Source organism: Nematostella vectensis, chromosome 5 (genome assembly GCF_932526225.1).
Source record: "Nematostella vectensis chromosome 5, jaNemVect1.1, whole genome shotgun sequence".
Lineage (NCBI taxonomy): Eukaryota > Metazoa > Cnidaria > Anthozoa > Actiniaria > Edwardsiidae > Nematostella > Nematostella vectensis.
This window is the reverse complement of record NC_064038.1, coordinates 18,352,731-18,365,141: the sequence shown is the minus strand read 5'-3', so window position 1 is coordinate 18,365,141 and position 12,411 is coordinate 18,352,731. Positions and strand designations below refer to the sequence as shown.

At 46.4% G+C, this 12,411-nt stretch overlaps 57 non-coding genes and 10 pseudogenes across 57 annotated transcripts; all 67 read right to left on the bottom strand.

Moving 5' to 3' along the window:
* Window positions 1–12: 12 nt before the first annotated feature.
* LOC125566105 lies at window positions 13–131 on the bottom strand. Its single transcript, XR_007311112.1, has one exon. It is a non-coding gene; the product is annotated as a 5S ribosomal RNA (ribosomal RNA).
* Window positions 132–198: 67 nt separating this feature from the next.
* LOC125563537 lies at window positions 199–317 on the bottom strand. The gene has a single exon (XR_007308556.1). It is a non-coding gene; the product is annotated as a 5S ribosomal RNA (ribosomal RNA).
* A 67-nt stretch (window positions 318–384) lies between these two features.
* Window positions 385–503, bottom strand: LOC125564935. Its single transcript, XR_007309953.1, has one exon. It is a non-coding gene; the product is annotated as a 5S ribosomal RNA (ribosomal RNA).
* Window positions 504–570: 67 nt separating this feature from the next.
* On the bottom strand, window positions 571–689 carry LOC125563306. The gene has a single exon (XR_007308325.1). It is a non-coding gene; the product is annotated as a 5S ribosomal RNA (ribosomal RNA).
* Window positions 690–756: 67 nt separating this feature from the next.
* LOC125565113 lies at window positions 757–875 on the bottom strand. Its single transcript, XR_007310130.1, has one exon. It is a non-coding gene; the product is annotated as a 5S ribosomal RNA (ribosomal RNA).
* A 67-nt stretch (window positions 876–942) lies between these two features.
* On the bottom strand, window positions 943–1,061 carry LOC125564327. Its single transcript, XR_007309346.1, has one exon. It is a non-coding gene; the product is annotated as a 5S ribosomal RNA (ribosomal RNA).
* A 67-nt stretch (window positions 1,062–1,128) lies between these two features.
* LOC125563984 lies at window positions 1,129–1,247 on the bottom strand. Its single transcript, XR_007309003.1, has one exon. It is a non-coding gene; the product is annotated as a 5S ribosomal RNA (ribosomal RNA).
* Window positions 1,248–1,314: 67 nt separating this feature from the next.
* Window positions 1,315–1,433, bottom strand: LOC125565725. Its single transcript, XR_007310736.1, has one exon. It is a non-coding gene; the product is annotated as a 5S ribosomal RNA (ribosomal RNA).
* A 67-nt stretch (window positions 1,434–1,500) lies between these two features.
* Window positions 1,501–1,619, bottom strand: LOC125566243. Its single transcript, XR_007311250.1, has one exon. It is a non-coding gene; the product is annotated as a 5S ribosomal RNA (ribosomal RNA).
* A 67-nt stretch (window positions 1,620–1,686) lies between these two features.
* LOC125564315 lies at window positions 1,687–1,805 on the bottom strand. Its single transcript, XR_007309334.1, has one exon. It is a non-coding gene; the product is annotated as a 5S ribosomal RNA (ribosomal RNA).
* Window positions 1,806–1,872: 67 nt separating this feature from the next.
* Window positions 1,873–1,991, bottom strand: LOC125565697. Its single transcript, XR_007310708.1, has one exon. It is a non-coding gene; the product is annotated as a 5S ribosomal RNA (ribosomal RNA).
* Window positions 1,992–2,058: 67 nt separating this feature from the next.
* On the bottom strand, window positions 2,059–2,177 carry LOC125567040 (annotated as a pseudogene).
* Window positions 2,178–2,244: 67 nt separating this feature from the next.
* Window positions 2,245–2,363, bottom strand: LOC125566010. The gene has a single exon (XR_007311018.1). It is a non-coding gene; the product is annotated as a 5S ribosomal RNA (ribosomal RNA).
* Window positions 2,364–2,430: 67 nt separating this feature from the next.
* LOC125564921 lies at window positions 2,431–2,549 on the bottom strand. Its single transcript, XR_007309939.1, has one exon. It is a non-coding gene; the product is annotated as a 5S ribosomal RNA (ribosomal RNA).
* A 67-nt stretch (window positions 2,550–2,616) lies between these two features.
* Window positions 2,617–2,735, bottom strand: LOC125565449. Its single transcript, XR_007310463.1, has one exon. It is a non-coding gene; the product is annotated as a 5S ribosomal RNA (ribosomal RNA).
* A 67-nt stretch (window positions 2,736–2,802) lies between these two features.
* LOC125563573 lies at window positions 2,803–2,921 on the bottom strand. Its single transcript, XR_007308592.1, has one exon. It is a non-coding gene; the product is annotated as a 5S ribosomal RNA (ribosomal RNA).
* Window positions 2,922–2,988: 67 nt separating this feature from the next.
* Window positions 2,989–3,107, bottom strand: LOC125564754. Its single transcript, XR_007309774.1, has one exon. It is a non-coding gene; the product is annotated as a 5S ribosomal RNA (ribosomal RNA).
* Window positions 3,108–3,174: 67 nt separating this feature from the next.
* Window positions 3,175–3,293, bottom strand: LOC125563305. Its single transcript, XR_007308324.1, has one exon. It is a non-coding gene; the product is annotated as a 5S ribosomal RNA (ribosomal RNA).
* A 67-nt stretch (window positions 3,294–3,360) lies between these two features.
* Window positions 3,361–3,479, bottom strand: LOC125565112. The gene has a single exon (XR_007310129.1). It is a non-coding gene; the product is annotated as a 5S ribosomal RNA (ribosomal RNA).
* Window positions 3,480–3,546: 67 nt separating this feature from the next.
* Window positions 3,547–3,665, bottom strand: LOC125565448. The gene has a single exon (XR_007310462.1). It is a non-coding gene; the product is annotated as a 5S ribosomal RNA (ribosomal RNA).
* A 67-nt stretch (window positions 3,666–3,732) lies between these two features.
* Window positions 3,733–3,851, bottom strand: LOC125564202. The gene has a single exon (XR_007309222.1). It is a non-coding gene; the product is annotated as a 5S ribosomal RNA (ribosomal RNA).
* Window positions 3,852–3,918: 67 nt separating this feature from the next.
* On the bottom strand, window positions 3,919–4,037 carry LOC125563816. The gene has a single exon (XR_007308835.1). It is a non-coding gene; the product is annotated as a 5S ribosomal RNA (ribosomal RNA).
* A 67-nt stretch (window positions 4,038–4,104) lies between these two features.
* Window positions 4,105–4,223, bottom strand: LOC125564318. The gene has a single exon (XR_007309337.1). It is a non-coding gene; the product is annotated as a 5S ribosomal RNA (ribosomal RNA).
* Window positions 4,224–4,290: 67 nt separating this feature from the next.
* Window positions 4,291–4,409, bottom strand: LOC125565736. The gene has a single exon (XR_007310747.1). It is a non-coding gene; the product is annotated as a 5S ribosomal RNA (ribosomal RNA).
* Window positions 4,410–4,476: 67 nt separating this feature from the next.
* LOC125566175 lies at window positions 4,477–4,595 on the bottom strand. Its single transcript, XR_007311182.1, has one exon. It is a non-coding gene; the product is annotated as a 5S ribosomal RNA (ribosomal RNA).
* Window positions 4,596–4,662: 67 nt separating this feature from the next.
* LOC125563815 lies at window positions 4,663–4,781 on the bottom strand. The gene has a single exon (XR_007308834.1). It is a non-coding gene; the product is annotated as a 5S ribosomal RNA (ribosomal RNA).
* A 67-nt stretch (window positions 4,782–4,848) lies between these two features.
* LOC125566013 lies at window positions 4,849–4,967 on the bottom strand. Its single transcript, XR_007311021.1, has one exon. It is a non-coding gene; the product is annotated as a 5S ribosomal RNA (ribosomal RNA).
* A 67-nt stretch (window positions 4,968–5,034) lies between these two features.
* Window positions 5,035–5,153, bottom strand: LOC125565778. The gene has a single exon (XR_007310789.1). It is a non-coding gene; the product is annotated as a 5S ribosomal RNA (ribosomal RNA).
* Window positions 5,154–5,220: 67 nt separating this feature from the next.
* LOC125566796 lies at window positions 5,221–5,339 on the bottom strand (annotated as a pseudogene).
* A 67-nt stretch (window positions 5,340–5,406) lies between these two features.
* Window positions 5,407–5,525, bottom strand: LOC125566297. The gene has a single exon (XR_007311304.1). It is a non-coding gene; the product is annotated as a 5S ribosomal RNA (ribosomal RNA).
* A 67-nt stretch (window positions 5,526–5,592) lies between these two features.
* LOC125564304 lies at window positions 5,593–5,711 on the bottom strand. Its single transcript, XR_007309322.1, has one exon. It is a non-coding gene; the product is annotated as a 5S ribosomal RNA (ribosomal RNA).
* Window positions 5,712–5,778: 67 nt separating this feature from the next.
* On the bottom strand, window positions 5,779–5,897 carry LOC125564313. Its single transcript, XR_007309331.1, has one exon. It is a non-coding gene; the product is annotated as a 5S ribosomal RNA (ribosomal RNA).
* Window positions 5,898–5,964: 67 nt separating this feature from the next.
* LOC125566795 lies at window positions 5,965–6,083 on the bottom strand (annotated as a pseudogene).
* A 67-nt stretch (window positions 6,084–6,150) lies between these two features.
* On the bottom strand, window positions 6,151–6,269 carry LOC125565853. The gene has a single exon (XR_007310862.1). It is a non-coding gene; the product is annotated as a 5S ribosomal RNA (ribosomal RNA).
* A 67-nt stretch (window positions 6,270–6,336) lies between these two features.
* LOC125563230 lies at window positions 6,337–6,455 on the bottom strand. The gene has a single exon (XR_007308249.1). It is a non-coding gene; the product is annotated as a 5S ribosomal RNA (ribosomal RNA).
* Window positions 6,456–6,522: 67 nt separating this feature from the next.
* On the bottom strand, window positions 6,523–6,641 carry LOC125563983. Its single transcript, XR_007309002.1, has one exon. It is a non-coding gene; the product is annotated as a 5S ribosomal RNA (ribosomal RNA).
* Window positions 6,642–6,708: 67 nt separating this feature from the next.
* Window positions 6,709–6,827, bottom strand: LOC125565447. Its single transcript, XR_007310461.1, has one exon. It is a non-coding gene; the product is annotated as a 5S ribosomal RNA (ribosomal RNA).
* A 67-nt stretch (window positions 6,828–6,894) lies between these two features.
* Window positions 6,895–7,013, bottom strand: LOC125566060. The gene has a single exon (XR_007311067.1). It is a non-coding gene; the product is annotated as a 5S ribosomal RNA (ribosomal RNA).
* Window positions 7,014–7,080: 67 nt separating this feature from the next.
* Window positions 7,081–7,199, bottom strand: LOC125564934. The gene has a single exon (XR_007309952.1). It is a non-coding gene; the product is annotated as a 5S ribosomal RNA (ribosomal RNA).
* A 67-nt stretch (window positions 7,200–7,266) lies between these two features.
* On the bottom strand, window positions 7,267–7,385 carry LOC125564160. Its single transcript, XR_007309180.1, has one exon. It is a non-coding gene; the product is annotated as a 5S ribosomal RNA (ribosomal RNA).
* Window positions 7,386–7,452: 67 nt separating this feature from the next.
* On the bottom strand, window positions 7,453–7,571 carry LOC125565111. The gene has a single exon (XR_007310128.1). It is a non-coding gene; the product is annotated as a 5S ribosomal RNA (ribosomal RNA).
* Window positions 7,572–7,638: 67 nt separating this feature from the next.
* Window positions 7,639–7,757, bottom strand: LOC125564291. Its single transcript, XR_007309311.1, has one exon. It is a non-coding gene; the product is annotated as a 5S ribosomal RNA (ribosomal RNA).
* A 67-nt stretch (window positions 7,758–7,824) lies between these two features.
* LOC125563982 lies at window positions 7,825–7,943 on the bottom strand. Its single transcript, XR_007309001.1, has one exon. It is a non-coding gene; the product is annotated as a 5S ribosomal RNA (ribosomal RNA).
* Window positions 7,944–8,010: 67 nt separating this feature from the next.
* LOC125564975 lies at window positions 8,011–8,129 on the bottom strand. The gene has a single exon (XR_007309993.1). It is a non-coding gene; the product is annotated as a 5S ribosomal RNA (ribosomal RNA).
* A 67-nt stretch (window positions 8,130–8,196) lies between these two features.
* On the bottom strand, window positions 8,197–8,315 carry LOC125565446. Its single transcript, XR_007310460.1, has one exon. It is a non-coding gene; the product is annotated as a 5S ribosomal RNA (ribosomal RNA).
* A 67-nt stretch (window positions 8,316–8,382) lies between these two features.
* LOC125567013 lies at window positions 8,383–8,501 on the bottom strand (annotated as a pseudogene).
* Window positions 8,502–8,568: 67 nt separating this feature from the next.
* On the bottom strand, window positions 8,569–8,687 carry LOC125563814. Its single transcript, XR_007308833.1, has one exon. It is a non-coding gene; the product is annotated as a 5S ribosomal RNA (ribosomal RNA).
* Window positions 8,688–8,754: 67 nt separating this feature from the next.
* LOC125564278 lies at window positions 8,755–8,873 on the bottom strand. Its single transcript, XR_007309298.1, has one exon. It is a non-coding gene; the product is annotated as a 5S ribosomal RNA (ribosomal RNA).
* A 67-nt stretch (window positions 8,874–8,940) lies between these two features.
* On the bottom strand, window positions 8,941–9,059 carry LOC125567097 (annotated as a pseudogene).
* Window positions 9,060–9,126: 67 nt separating this feature from the next.
* LOC125565030 lies at window positions 9,127–9,245 on the bottom strand. The gene has a single exon (XR_007310048.1). It is a non-coding gene; the product is annotated as a 5S ribosomal RNA (ribosomal RNA).
* Window positions 9,246–9,312: 67 nt separating this feature from the next.
* On the bottom strand, window positions 9,313–9,431 carry LOC125564957. Its single transcript, XR_007309975.1, has one exon. It is a non-coding gene; the product is annotated as a 5S ribosomal RNA (ribosomal RNA).
* A 67-nt stretch (window positions 9,432–9,498) lies between these two features.
* On the bottom strand, window positions 9,499–9,617 carry LOC125566064. The gene has a single exon (XR_007311070.1). It is a non-coding gene; the product is annotated as a 5S ribosomal RNA (ribosomal RNA).
* Window positions 9,618–9,684: 67 nt separating this feature from the next.
* On the bottom strand, window positions 9,685–9,803 carry LOC125566905 (annotated as a pseudogene).
* Window positions 9,804–9,870: 67 nt separating this feature from the next.
* Window positions 9,871–9,989, bottom strand: LOC125566381. Its single transcript, XR_007311388.1, has one exon. It is a non-coding gene; the product is annotated as a 5S ribosomal RNA (ribosomal RNA).
* A 67-nt stretch (window positions 9,990–10,056) lies between these two features.
* LOC125563813 lies at window positions 10,057–10,175 on the bottom strand. Its single transcript, XR_007308832.1, has one exon. It is a non-coding gene; the product is annotated as a 5S ribosomal RNA (ribosomal RNA).
* Window positions 10,176–10,242: 67 nt separating this feature from the next.
* Window positions 10,243–10,361, bottom strand: LOC125563304. Its single transcript, XR_007308323.1, has one exon. It is a non-coding gene; the product is annotated as a 5S ribosomal RNA (ribosomal RNA).
* Window positions 10,362–10,428: 67 nt separating this feature from the next.
* Window positions 10,429–10,547, bottom strand: LOC125565445. Its single transcript, XR_007310459.1, has one exon. It is a non-coding gene; the product is annotated as a 5S ribosomal RNA (ribosomal RNA).
* Window positions 10,548–10,614: 67 nt separating this feature from the next.
* Window positions 10,615–10,733, bottom strand: LOC125564267. The gene has a single exon (XR_007309287.1). It is a non-coding gene; the product is annotated as a 5S ribosomal RNA (ribosomal RNA).
* Window positions 10,734–10,800: 67 nt separating this feature from the next.
* On the bottom strand, window positions 10,801–10,919 carry LOC125564256. Its single transcript, XR_007309276.1, has one exon. It is a non-coding gene; the product is annotated as a 5S ribosomal RNA (ribosomal RNA).
* A 67-nt stretch (window positions 10,920–10,986) lies between these two features.
* On the bottom strand, window positions 10,987–11,105 carry LOC125564503. Its single transcript, XR_007309522.1, has one exon. It is a non-coding gene; the product is annotated as a 5S ribosomal RNA (ribosomal RNA).
* A 67-nt stretch (window positions 11,106–11,172) lies between these two features.
* Window positions 11,173–11,291, bottom strand: LOC125566935 (annotated as a pseudogene).
* A 67-nt stretch (window positions 11,292–11,358) lies between these two features.
* Window positions 11,359–11,477, bottom strand: LOC125566802 (annotated as a pseudogene).
* A 67-nt stretch (window positions 11,478–11,544) lies between these two features.
* LOC125564245 lies at window positions 11,545–11,663 on the bottom strand. The gene has a single exon (XR_007309264.1). It is a non-coding gene; the product is annotated as a 5S ribosomal RNA (ribosomal RNA).
* Window positions 11,664–11,730: 67 nt separating this feature from the next.
* LOC125566903 lies at window positions 11,731–11,849 on the bottom strand (annotated as a pseudogene).
* Window positions 11,850–11,916: 67 nt separating this feature from the next.
* Window positions 11,917–12,035, bottom strand: LOC125566576 (annotated as a pseudogene).
* Window positions 12,036–12,102: 67 nt separating this feature from the next.
* On the bottom strand, window positions 12,103–12,221 carry LOC125563812. The gene has a single exon (XR_007308831.1). It is a non-coding gene; the product is annotated as a 5S ribosomal RNA (ribosomal RNA).
* Window positions 12,222–12,288: 67 nt separating this feature from the next.
* On the bottom strand, window positions 12,289–12,407 carry LOC125565381. The gene has a single exon (XR_007310394.1). It is a non-coding gene; the product is annotated as a 5S ribosomal RNA (ribosomal RNA).
* Between the last annotated feature and the right edge of the window lie 4 nt (window positions 12,408–12,411).

The window sequence follows — 12,411 nt, the reverse complement described above, 5'->3', positions numbered from 1 at the left end:
ACAAAAAGGAAATGCCTACAGCACACGGTATTCCGAAGCGGTCACCCATCCAAGTACTTACCGCGCCCTACTGAGCTTAACTTCGGTGATCGGACAAGAACCGGTGCTTTCTAAGTGGTATGGCCGTAGACGATAGAACTGTGTAAGATCTATCTATTATATAACAGTCCTGTGAGTACTTCGATGACAAAAAGGAAATGCCTACAGCACACGGTATTCCCAGGCGGTCACCCATCCAAGTACTAACCGCGCCCTACTGAGCTTAACTTCGGTGATCGGACGAGAACCGGTGCTTTATCAGTGGTATGGCCGTAGACGACAGAACTGTGTAAGAAATATATATTATATAACAGTCCTGTGAGTACTTCGATGACAAAAAGGAAATGCCTACAGCACACGGTATTCCCAGGCGGTCACCCATCCAAGTACTAACCGCGCCCTACTGAGCTTAACTTCGGTGATCGGACGAGAACCTGTGCTTTCTCAGTGGTATGGTCGTAGACGACAGAACTGTTTAAGATCTATCTATTATATAACAGTCCTGTGAGTACCTCGATAACAAAAAGGAAATGCCTACAGCACACGGTATTCCCAGGCGGTCACCCATCCAAGTACTAACCGTGCCCTACTGAGCTTAACTACGGTGATCGGACGAGAACCGGTGCTTTCTCAGTGGTATGGCCGTAGACGACAGAACTGTGTAAGAAATAGATTTTATATAACAGTCCTGTGAGTACTTTGGTAACAAAAAGGAAATGTCTACAGCACACGGTATTCCGAAGCGGTCACCCATCCAAGTACTTACCGCGCCCTACTGAGCTTAACTTCGGTGATCGGACGAGAACCGGTGCTTTCTAAGTGGTATGGCCGTAGACGATAGAACTGTGTGAGATCTATCTATTATATAACAGTCCTGTGAGTACTTCGATGACAAAAAGGAAATGCCTACAGCACACGGTATTCCCAGGCGGTCACCCATCCAAGTACTAACCGCGCCCTACTGAGCTTAACTTCGGTGATCGGACGAGAACCGGTGCTTTCTCAGTGGTATGGCCGTAGACGACAGAACTGTGTAAGAAATATATATTATATAACAGTCCTGTGAGTACTTCGATGACAAAAAGGAAATGCCTACAGCACACGGTATTCCCAGGCGGTCACCCATCCAAGTACTAACCGCGCCCTACTGAGCTTAACTTCGGTGATCAGACGAGAACTGGTGCTTTCTCAGTGGTATGGCCGTAGACGATAGAACTGTGTAAGATCTATCTATTATATAACGGTCCTGTGAGTACCACGATAACAAAAAGAAAATGCCTACAGCACACGGTATTCTCAGGCGGTCACCCATCCAAGTACTAACCGTGCCCTAATGAGGTTAACTACGGTGATCGGACGAGAACCGGTGCTTTCTCAGTGGTATGGCCGTAGACGACAGAACTGTGTAAGAAATAGATTTTATATAACAGTCCTGTGAGTACTTTGGTAACAAAAAGGAAATGCCTACAGCACACGGTATTCCGAAGCGGTCACCCATCCAAGTACTTACCGCGCCCTACTGAGCTTAAATTCGGTGATCGGACGAGAACCGGTGCTTTCTAAGTGGTATGGCCGTAGACGATAGAACTGTGTAACATCTATCTATTATATAACAGTCCTGTGAGTACTTCGATGACAAAAAGGAAATGCCTACAGCACACGGTATTCCCAGGCGGTCACCCATCCAAGTACTAACCGCGCCCTACTGAGCTTAACTTCGGTGATCGGACGAGAACCGGTGCTTTCTCAGTGGTATGGCCGTAGACGACAGAACTGTGTAAGAAATATATATTTTATAACAGTCCTGTGAGTACTTCGATGACAAAAAGGAAATGCCTACAGCACACGGTATTCCCAGGCGGTCACCTATCCAAGTACTGACCGCGACCTACTGAGCTTAACTTCGGTGATCGGACGAGAACCGGTGCTTTCTCAGTGGTATGGCCGTAGACGTTAGAAGAGTTTAAGATCTATCTATTATATAAAAGTCCTGTGAGTACCTCGATAACAAAAAGGAAATGCCTACAGCACACGGTATTCCCAGGCGGTCACCCGTCCAAGTACTAACAGTGCCCTACTGACTTTAAGTTCTGTGATCGGACGAGAACTGGTGTTCTCTCAGTGGTATGGCCGTAAACGATAGAACTGTGTAACATCTATCTATTATATAACAGTACTGTCAGTACCTCGATAACAAAAAGGAAATGCCAACAGCACACGGTATTCCGAAGCGGTCACCCATCCAAGTACTTACCGCGCCCTACTGAGCTTAACTTCGGTGATCGGACGAGATCCGGTGCTTTCTCAGTGGTATGGCCGTAGACGACAGAACTGTGTAAGATCTATCTATTATATAACAGTCCTGTGAGTACTTCGATGACAAAAAGGAAATGCCTACAGCACACGGTATTCCCAGGCGGTCACCCATCCAAGTACTAACCGCGCCCTACTGAGCTTAACTTCGGTGATCGGACGAGAACCGTTGCTTTCTCAGTGGTATGGTCGTAGACGACAGAACTGTTTAAGATCTATCTATTATATAACAGTCCTGTGAGTACCTCGATAACAAAAAGGAAATGCCTACAGCACACGGTATTCCGAAGCGGTCACCCATCCAAGTACTTACCGCGCCCTACTGAGCTTAACTTCGGTGATCGGACGAGAACCGGTGCTTTCTAAGTGGTATGGCCGTAGACGATAGAACTGTGTAAGATCTATCTATTATATAACAGTCCTGTGAGTACTTCGATGACAAAAAGGAAATGCCTACAGCACACGGTATTCGCAGGCGGTCACCCATCCAAGTACTAACCGCGCCCTACTGAGCTTAACTTCGGTGATCGGACGAGAACCGGTGCTTTCTCAGTGGTATGGCCGTAGACGACAGAACTGTGTAAGAAATATATATTATATAACAGTCCTGTGAGTACTTCGATGACAAAAAGGAAATGCCTACAGCACACGGTATTCCCAGGCAGTCACCCATCCAAGTACTAACCGCGCCCTACTGAGCTTAACTTCGGTGATCGGACGAGAACCGGTGCTTTCTCAGTGGTATGGTCGTAGACGACAGAACTGTTTAAGATCTATCTATTATATAACAGTCCTGTGAGTACCTCGATAACAAAAAGGAAATGCCTACAGCACACGGTATTCCCAGGCGGTCACCCATCCAAGTACTAACCGTGCCCTACTGAGCTTAACTACGGTGATCGGACGAGAACCGGTGCTTTCTCAGTGGTATGGCCGTAGACGACAGAACTGTGTAAGAAATAGATTTTATATAACAGTCCTGTGAGTACTTTGGTAACAAAAAGGAAATGTCTACAGCACACGGTATTCCGAAGCGGTCACCCATCCAAGTACTTACCGCGCCCTACTGAGCTTAACTTCGGTGATCGGACGAGAACCGGTGCTTTCTAAGTGGTATGGCCGTAGACGATAGAACTGTGTAACATCTATCTATTATATAACAGTCCTGTCAGTACCTCGATAACAAAAAGGAAATGCCTACAGCACACGGTATTCCGAAGCGGTCACCCATCCAAGTACTTACCGCGCCCTACTGAGCTTAACTTCGGTGATCGGACGAGAACCGGTGCTTTCTAAGTGGTATGGCCGTAGACGATAGAACTGTGTAAGATCTATCTATTATATAACAGTCCTGTGAGTACTTCGATGACAAAAAGGAAATGCCTACAGCACACGGTATTCGCAGGCGGTCACCCATCCAAGTACTAACCGCGCCCTACTGAGCTTAACTTCGGTGATCGGAGGAGAACCGGTGCTTTCTCAGTGGTATGGCCGTAGACGACAGAACTGTGTAAGAAATATATATTATATAACAGTCCTGTGAGTACTTCGATGACAAAAAGGAAATGCCTACAGCACACGGTATTCCCAGGCGGTCACCCATCCAAGTACTAACCGCGCCCTACTGAGCTTAACTTCGGTGATCGGACGAGAACCGGTGCTTTCTCAGTGGTATGGTCGTAGACGACAGAACTGTTTAAGATCTATCTATTATATAACAGTCCTGTGAGTACCTCGATAACAAAAAGGAAATGCCTACAGCACACGGTATTCCCAGGCGGTCACCCATCCAAGTACTAACCGTGCCCTACTGAGCTTAACTACGGTGATCGGACAAGAACCGGTGCTTTCTCAGTGGTATGGCCGTAGACGACAGAACTGTGTAAGAAATAGATTTTATATAACAGTCCTGTGAGTACTTTGGTAACAAAAAGGAAATGTCTACAGCACACGGTATTCCGAAGCGGTCACCCATCCAAGTACTTACCGCGCCCTACTGAGCTTAACTTCGGTGATCGGAAGAGAACCGGTGCTTTCTAAGTGGTATGGCCGTAGACGATAGAACTGTGTAACATCTATCTATTATATAACAGTCCTGTCAGTACCTCGATAACAAAAAGGAAATGCCTACAGCACACGGTATTCCGAAGCGGTCACCCATCCAAGTACTTACCGCGCCCTAATGAGCTTAACTTCGGTGATCGGACGAGAACCGGTGCTTTCTAAGTGGTATGGCCGTAGACGATAGAACTGTGTAAGATCTATCTATTATATAACAGTCCTGTGAGTACTTCGATGACAAAAAGGAAATGCCTACAGCACACGGTATTCCCAGGCGGTCACCCATCCAAGTACTAACCGCGCCCTACTGAGCTTAACTTCGGTGATCGGACGAGAACCGGTGCTTTCTCAGTGGTATGGTCGTAGACGACAGAACTGTTTAAGATCTATCTATTATATAACAGTCCTGTGAGTACCTCGATAACAAAAAGGAAATGCCTACAGCACACTGTATTCCCAGGCGGTCACACATCCAAGTACTAACCGTGCCCTACTGAGCTTAACTACGGTGATCGGACGAGAACCGGTGCTTTCTCAGTGGTATGGCCGTAGACGACAGAACTGTGTAAGAAATAGATTTTATATAACAGTCCTGTGAGTACTTTGGTAACAAAAAGGAAATGACTACAGCACACGGTATTCCGAAGCGGTCACCCATCCAAGTACTTACCGCGCCCTACTGAGCTTAACTTCGGTGATCGGACGAGAACCGGTGCTTTCTAAGTGGTATGGCCGTAGACGATAGAACTGTGTAACATCTATCTATTATATAACAGTCCTGTGAGTACTTCGATGACAAAAAGGAAATGCCTACAGCACACGGTATTCCCAGGCGGTCACCCGTCCAAGTACTAACCGTGCCCTACTGACTTTAAGTTCTGTGATCGGACGAGAACTGGTGTTCTCTCAGTGGTATGGCCGTAAACGATAGAACTGTGTAACATCTATCTATTATATAACAGTACTGTCAGTACCTCGATAACAAAAAGGAAATGCCTACAGCACACGGTATTCCGAAACGGTCACCCATCCAAGTACTTACCGCGCCCTAATGAGCTTAACTTCGGTGATCGGACGAGAACCGGTGCTTTCTAAGTGGTATGGCCGTAGACGATAGAACTGTGTAAGATCTATCTATTATATAACAGTCCTGTGAGTACTTCGATGACAAAAAGGAAATGCCTACAGCACACGGTATTCCCAGGCGGTCACCCATCCAAGTACTAACCGCGCCCTACTGAGCTTAACTTCGGTGATCGGACGAGAACCGGTGCTTTCTCAGTGGTATGGCCGTAGACGACAGAACTGTGTAAGAAATATATATTTTATAACAGTCCTGTGAGTACTTCGATGACAAAAATGAAATGCCTACAGCACACGGTATTCCCAGGCGGTCACCTATCCAAGTACTAACCGTGCCCTACTGAGCTTAACTACGGTGATCGGACGAGAACCGGTGCTTTCTCAGTGGTATGGCCGTAGACGTTAGAAGAGTTTAAGATCTATCTATTATATAACAGTCCTGTGAGTACCTCGATAACAAAAAGGAAATGCCTACAGCACACGGTATTCCCAGGCGGTCACCCGTCCAAGTACTAACCGTGCCCTACTGACTTTAAGTTCTGTGATCGGACGAGAACTGGTGTTCTCTCAGTGGTATGGCCGTAAACGATAGAACTGTGTAACATCTATCTATTATATAACAGTACTGTCAGTACCTCGATAACAAATAGGAAATGCCAACAGCACACGGTATTCCGAAGCGGTCACCCATCCAAGTACTAACCGCGCCCTACTGAGCTTAACTTCGGTGATCGGACGAGAACCGGTGCTTTCTAAGTGGTATGGCCGTAGACGATAGAACTGTGTGAGATCTATCTATTATATAACAGTCCTGTGAGTACTTCGATGACAAAAAGGAAATGCCTACAGCACACGGTATTCCCAGGCGGTCACCCATCAAAGTACTAACCGCGCCCTACTGAGCTTAACTTCGGTGATCGGACGAGAACCGGTGCTTTCTCAGTGGTATGGCCGTAGACGACAGAACTGTGTAAGAAATATATATTATATAACAGTCCTGTGAGTACTTCGATGACAAAAAGGAAATGCCTACAGCACACGGTATTCCCAGGCGGTCACCCATCCAAGTACTAACCGCGCCCTACTGAGCTTAACTTCGGTGATCAGACGAGAACTGGTGCTTTCTCAGTGGTATGGCCGTAGACGACAGAACTGTGTAAGAAATAGATTTTATATAACAGTCCTGTGAGTACTTTGGTAACAAAAAGGAAATGCCTACAGCACACGGTATTCCGAAGCGGTCACCCATCCAAGTACTTACCGCGCCCTACTGAGCTTAACTTCGGTGATCGGACGAGAACCGGTGCTTTCTAAGTGGTATGGCCGTAGACGATAGAACTGTGTAAGATCTATCTATTATATAACAGTCCTGTGAGTACTTCGATGACAAAAAGGAAATGCCTACAGCACACGGTATTACCAGGCGGTCACCCATCCAAGTACTAACCGCGCCCTACTGAGCTTAACTTCGGTGATCGGACGAGAACCGGTGCTTTATCAGTGTTATGGCCGTAGACGACAGAACTGTGTAAGAAATATATATTATATAACAGTCCTGTTAGTACTTCGATGACAAAAAGGAAATGCCTACAGCACACGGTATTCCCAGGCGGTCACCCATCCAAGTACTAACCGCGCCCTACTGAGCTTAACTTCGGTGATCGGACGAGAACCTGTGCTTTCTCAGTGGTATGGTCGTAGACGACAGAACTGTTTAAGACCTATCTATTATATAACAGTCCTGTGAGTACCTCGATAACAAAAAGGAAATGCCTACAGCACACGGTATTCCCAGGCGGTCACCCATCCAACTACTAACCGTGCCCTACTGAGCTTAACTACGGTGATCGGACGAGAACCGGTGCTTTCTCAGTGGTATGGCCGTAGACGACAGAACTGTGTAAGAAATAGATTTTATATAACAGTCCTGTGAGTACTTTGGTAACAAAAAGGAAATGTCTACAGCACACGGTATTCCGAAGCGGTCACCCATCCAAGTACTTACCGCGCCCTACTGAGCTTAACTTCGGTGATCGGACGAGAACCGGTGCTTTCTAAGTGGTATGGCCGTAGACGATAGAACTGTGTGAGATCTATCTATTATATAACAGTCCTGTGAGTACTTCGATGACAAAAAGGAAATGCCTACAGCACACGGTATTCCCAGGCGGTCACCCATCCAAGTACTAACCGCGCCCTACTGAGCTTAACTTCGGTGATCGGACGAGAACCGGTGCTTTCTCAGTGGTATGGCCGTAGACGACAGAACTGTGTAAGAAATATATATTATATAACAGTCCTGTGAGTACTTCGATGACAAAAAGGAAATGCCTACAGCACACGGTATTCCCAGGCGGTCACCCATCCAAGTACTAACCGCGCCCTACTGAGCTTAACTTCGGTGATCAGACGAGAACTGGTGCTTTCTCAGTGGTATGGCCGTAGACGATAGAACTGTGTAAGATCTATCTATTATATAACGGTCCTGTGAGTACCACGATAACAAAAAGAAAATGCCTACAGCACACGGTATTCTCAGGCGGTCACCCATCCAAGTACTAACCGTGCCCTAATGAGGTTAACTTCGGTGATCGGACGAGAACCGGTGCTTTCTCAGTGGTATGGCCGTAGACGACAGAACTGTGTAAGAAATAGATTTTATATAACAGTCCTGTGAGTACTTTGGTAACAAAAAGGAAATGCCTACAGCACACGGTATTCCGAAGCGGTCACCCATCCAAGTACTTACCGCGCCCTACTGAGCTTAACTTCGGTGATCGGACGAGAACCGGTGCTTTCTAAGTGGTATGGCCGTAGACGATAGAACTGTGTAACATCTATCTATTATATAACAGCACTGTCAGTACCTCGATAACAAAAAGGAAATGCCAACACCACACGGTATTCCGAAGCGGTCACCCATCCAAGTACTTACCGCGCCCTCATGAGCTTAACTTCGGTGATCGGACGAGAACCGGTGCTTTCTAAGTGGTATGGAGGTAGACGATAGAACTGTGTAAGATCTATCTATTATATAACAGTCCTGTGAGTACTTCGATGACAAAAAGGAAATGCCTACAGCACACGGTATTCCCAGGCGGTCACCCATCCAAGTACTAACCGCGCCCTACTGAGCTTAACTTCGGTGATCGGACGAGAACCGGTGCTTTCTCAGTGGTATGGTCGTAGACGACAGAACTGTTTAAGATCTATCTATTATATAACAGTCCTGTGAGTACCTCGATAACAAAAAGGAAATGCCTACAGCACACGGTATTCCCAGGCGGTCACCCATCCAAGTACTAACCGCGCCCTACTGAGCTTAACTTCGGTGATCGGACGAGAACCGGTGCTTTCTCAGTGGTATGGCCGTAGACGATAGAACTGTTTAAGATCTATCTATTATATAACAGTCCTGTGAGTACCTCGATAACAAAAAGGAAATGCCTACAGCACACGGTATTCCCAGGCGGTCACCCGTCCAAGTACTTACCGTGCCCTACTGACTTTAAGTTTTGTGATCGGACGAGAACTGGTGCTTTCTAAGTAATATGGCCGTAAACGATAGAACTGTGTTACATCTATCTATTATATAACAGTCCTGTCAGTACCTCGATAACAAAAAGGAAATGCCAACAGCACACGGTATTCCGAAGCGGTCACCCATCCAAGTACTTACCGCGCCCTACTGAGCTTAACTTCGGTGATCGGACGAGAACCGGTGCTTTCTCAGTGGTATGGCCGTAGACGACAGAACTGTGTAAGAAATATATATTATATAACAGTCCTGTGAGTACTTCGATGACAAAAAGGAAATGCCTACAGCACACGGTATTCCCAGTCGGTCACCCATCCAAGTACTAACCGCGCCCTACTGAGCTTAACTACGGTGATCGGACGAGAACCGGTGCTTTTTCAGTGGTATGGCCGTAGACGATAGAACTTTGTAAGATCTATCTATTATATAACAGTCCTGTTAGTACTTCGAAAACAAAAAGTAAATGCCTACAGAACACGGTATTCCCAGGCTGTTACCCATCCAAGTACTAACCGCGCCCTACTGAGCTTAACTTCGGTGATCGGACGAGAACCGGTGCTTTCTCAGTGGTATGGCCGTAGACGATAGAACTGTTTAAGATCTATCTATTATATAACAGTCCTGTGAGTACCTCGATAACAAAAAGGAAATGCCTACAGCACACGGTATTCCCAGGCGGTCACCCGTCCAAGTACTAACCGTGCCCTACTGACTTTAAATTCTGTGATCGGACGAGAACTGGTGCTTTCTCAGTAATATGGCCGTAAACGATAGAACTGTGTAACATCTATCTATTATATAACAGTCCTGTCAGTACCTCGATAACAAAAAGGAAATGCCAACAGCACACGGTATTCCGAAGCGGTCACCCATCCAAGTACTTACCGCGCCCTACTGAGCTTAACTTCGGTGATCGGACGAGAACCAGTGCTTTCTAAGTGGTATAGCCGTAGACGATAGAACTGTGTAAGATATATCTATTATCTAACAGTCCTGTGAGTACTTCGATGACAAAAAGGAAATGCCTACAGCACACGGTATTCCCAGGCGGTCACCCATCCAAGTACTAACCGCGCCCTACTGAGCTTAACTTCGGTGATCGGACGAGAACCGGTGCTTTCTCAGTGGTATGGTCGTAGACGACAGAACTGTTTAAGATCTATCTATTATATAACAGTCCTGTGAGTACCTCGATAACAAAAAGGAAATGCCTACAGCACACGGTATTCCCAGGCGGTCACCCATCCAAGTACTAACCGTGCCCTACTGAGCTTAACTACGGTGATCGGACGAGAACCGGTGCTTTCTCAGTGGTATGGCCGTAGACGACAGAACTGTGTAAGAAAAAGATTTTATATAACAGTCCTGTGAGTACTTTGGTAACAAAAAGGAAATGCCTACAGCACACGGTATTCCGAAGCGGTCACCCATCCAAGTACTTACCGCGCCCTACTGAGCTTAACTTCGGTGATCGGACGAGAACCGGTGCTTTCTAAGTGGTATGGCCGTAGACGACAGAACTGTGTAAGAAATATATATTATATAACAGTCCTGTGAGTACTTCGATGACAAAAAGGAAATGCCTACAGCACACGGTATTCCCAGGCGGTCACCCATCCAAGTACTAACCGCGCCCTACTGAGCTTAACTTCGGTGATCGGACGAGAACCGGTGCTTTCTCAGTGGTATGGCCGTAGACGATAGAACTGTGTAAGATCTATCTATTATATAACAGTCCTGTTAGTACTTCGAAAACAAAAAGTAAATGCCTACAGCACACGGTATTCCCAGGCGGTCACCCATCCAAGTACTAACCGCGCCCTACTGAGCTTAACTTCGGTGATCGGACGAGAACCGGTGCTTTCTCAGTGGTATGGCCGTAGACGATAGAACTGTTTAAGATCTATCTATTATATAACAGTCCTGTGAGTACCTCGATAACAAAAAGGAAATGCCTACAGCACACAGTATTCCCAGGCGGTCACCCATCCAAGTACTAACCACGCCCTACTGAGCTTATCTTCGGTGATCGGACGAGAACCGGTGCTTTCTCAGTGGTATGGCCGTAGACGATAGAACTGTTTAAGATCTATCTATTATATAACAGTCCTGTGAGTACTTCGATGACAAAAAGGAAATGCCTACAGCACACGGTATTCCCAGGCGGTCACCCGTCCAAGTACTAACCGTGCCATACTGACTTTAAGTTCTGTGATCGGACGAGAACTGGTGCTTTCTCAGTGGTATGGCCGTAAACGATAGAACTGTGTAACATCTATCTATTATATAACAGTCCTGTCAGTACCTCGATAACAAAAAGGAAATGCCTACAGCACACGGTATTCCGAAGCGGTCACCCATCCAAGTACTTACCGCGCCCTAATGAGCTTAACTTCGGTGATCGGACGAGAACCGGTGCTTTCTAAGTGGTATGGAGGTAGACGATAGAACTGTGTAAGATCTATCTATTATATAACAGTCCTGTGAGTACTTCGATGACAAAAAGTAAATGCCTACAGCACACGGTATTCCCAGGCGGTCACCCATCCAAGTACTAACCGCGCCCTACTGAGCTTAACTTCGGTGATCGGACGAGAACCGGTGCTTTCTCAGTGGTATGGCCGTAGACGATAGAACTGTTTAAGATCTATCTATTATATAACAGTCCTGTGAGTACCTCGATAACAAAAAGGAAATGCCTACAGCACACAGTATTCCCAGGCGGTCACCCATCCAAGTACTAACCGTGCCATACTGACTTTAAGTTCTGTGATCGGACGAGAACTGGTGCTTTCTCAGTGGTATGGCCGTAAACGATAGAACTGTGTAACATCTATCTATTATATAACAGTCCTGTCAGTACCTCGATAACAAAAAGGAAATGCCTACAGCACACGGTATTCCGAAGCGGTCACCCATCCAAGTACTTACCGCGCCATAATGAGCTTAACTTCGGTGATCGGACGAGAACCGGTGCTTTCTAAGTGGTATGGCCGTAGACGATAGAACTGTGTAAGATCTATCTATTATATAACAGTCCTGTGAGTACTTCGATGACAAAAAGGAAATGCCTACAGCACACGGTATTCCCAGGCGGTCACCCATCCAAGTACTAACCGCGCCCTACTGAGCTTAACTTCGGTGATCGGACGAGAACCGGTGCTTTCTCAGTGGTATGGTCGTAGACGACAGAACTGTTTAAGATCTATCTATTATATAACAGTCCTGTGAGTACCTCGATAACAAAAAGGAAATGCCTACAGCACACGGTATTCCCAGGCGGTCACACATCCAAGTACTAACCGTGCCCTACTGAGCTTTACTACGGTGATCGGACGAGAACCGGTGCTTTCTCAGTGGTATGGCCGTAGACGACA